Here is a 2,082-nt window from a genome sequence, read left to right as displayed (position 1 = left end):
ATATCCAAAATCAACTTCCACCTACATCTGAGAAATCTCACGCTTATATTCATCATATGCATTGCTCATATCTTGCTTATATGGACCTTAATGCAGTGAATCGTTACAGCCTTATTATGGTTAAATTGCTAGAGAGGGACTGTCAGGATAATGATGACATTATTAATTATTCATGTAGAAAATGAAAAGGCTAAGTCGAATCCAATTTATATATGGAAACAAATGATTTCCCCAAAAAAGTGCGGAACAGTCCTTTTAAAATTTAAAATCCAAGCGGCGTTTGCTTTTGCCATTACATATATGAGTTTCTATTTGTTTATTTATAAAATAGCTATTCATGCGAAATCTACATCCTGTGGAGTGACTACAGGTGCTTAATTGCTTGCCCGTAAGCAAACCATTACTGCAACCATAACTCTATTCTAGTATGCAGAGAAAATGTGACGAGTAGAAATAGCTTTTAAATAAAGTTTTGTACCCTATTTTGCAAACAGTTCCCCCCACATTTTAAATTAATTTATGGCTTTTAATTATTTTTTTTTTCTCCAAGCATCAGGAGATTTTGGCAAGTCCAGTTCTTGCACTTTATTTCTCATGCTTGGTTAAAAGTCAGAAGAAAGGAAGTCTGCTTCGTGCCTCCCACTTTCCACACGCAGGAATACGGAATGAGCTTATGAATACACAAACAAACTGTGAGCATGAATCAAGCACATGTGAATTGATTATTAGGTGATGCTTGGGGTGTTAATATAGTCCTTTTTGAAATATATATATTCCTGTGCTCGCTTCGGCAGCACGTATGCTAAAATTGGAGCGGTACAGAGAAGATTAGCACGGCCCCTGCGCTAGGATCACATGCAAATTTGTGAAATATTCATATCCTTTTGGTGCTTAACTCATTCTATTCTTTTTCTGTTCAAAATAGTAAACTGCCATCATTTCCTTAGGTTCACCTGTGAACTGTTCAGGCTTCAGGTTTCTATCTTGGCACAGAGAACAGAGATCAACCAGTTTTTGATAATCATCTGAAATAAATTTTACTTGTTTCTTACCTTTTGAGTCTTCAAGTTGATGGCAATAAAACTAAAGAGAGGGGAAAAGGAAGAGGCACCAGGAGGAAGTAAACATCTCCAGTTGTCTGTGTTTTTATTTCCTAGGGGATCCACAACCACGGGCCAGCCACCACCAAAGGACTCCTAGAATGTTTCTTTGTCTATTCATCTATTTTCTCGTTTGTTTGTTGATTTCCCCCCTTGAGGCAAAGGTGATTGTTAACATTCTCAGGCTAAAAGTCATGTCCTACTGCATCAAATTTAGGTGTAGGTTTTTCACGTTCCTTTCTTTCTACCAAGTTTTTTTGTTTGTTCCTTTGTTTCTTTGTTTGTTGGTTTCTTGTTTTTTAAGAGAGAGAGCTGGTGAGCAGGGGAGAGGGGAGAGAGAATCTCAAGCATGTTCCACTTTCAGTGTGGAGCCCAATGCAGGGCTTGATCCCAGAACCCTGGGATCCTGACCTGAGCCAAAATCAAGAGTCAGACAGTGAACCAACTGAGTCATTCAGGTGCCCCCTCTACCAAGGATCTTTTAAGGAGACATAGTCTGAAAAAACTTAGACAAAGACAGGTTTGACAGTTCAAAACCTTTCTTAAATGATCCAATTAAAAAAAAATCATAGACAGCAAGAACCGAATGTCTAAGTTACCTAAAGAGACACGTGTTTAATGTGGGAATTGTTACTTTACTGTCATCCCCTCTCCATTGTTGTGCTCACCTGCCCCATCTGGCAAATTCCCCGGCAGCCACTGCCATCACTCAAGAGACCACCAACTTCCATATTGCCCTGTGATTTCCCTGAGCCCCTTCACCTATTGCTCTCAACCCCACACACTCTCTCTTGGTTCCACTGAACTGTATCATTTCTCTACCTCCATTAAAAAAACTTGGTAGTGTATAATTTAAACTATTTTTAAAGGATGAAAATAGATAACAGATATAGGTAATAAGTAATAAAAAACAAATACCACATAGAATTTTAGAAAAAGTCTGGCCTTCCTAGTAACACTAGAAATAAAAGAAAGACCCTTA

At 38.2% G+C, this 2,082-nt stretch overlaps 1 non-coding gene across 1 annotated transcript; it reads left to right on the top strand.

The window, feature by feature from the left end:
* The first annotated feature begins 778 nt into the window (after nucleotides 1-778).
* On the top strand, nucleotides 779-885 carry LOC128773141 (U6 spliceosomal RNA). Its single transcript, XR_008417423.1, has one exon. It is a non-coding gene; the product is annotated as a U6 spliceosomal RNA (small nuclear RNA).
* Nucleotides 886-2,082: the final 1,197 nt, after the last annotated feature.

Source organism: Panthera pardus, unplaced genomic scaffold, assembly GCF_024362965.1.
Source record: "Panthera pardus isolate Hobbes unplaced genomic scaffold, ASM2436296v1 HiC_scaffold_24, whole genome shotgun sequence".
Classification (NCBI taxonomy): Eukaryota; Metazoa; Chordata; class Mammalia; order Carnivora; family Felidae; genus Panthera; species Panthera pardus.
The sequence above is the reverse complement of the archived record's forward strand: the minus strand, read 5'-3'. Positions and strand labels throughout refer to the sequence as shown.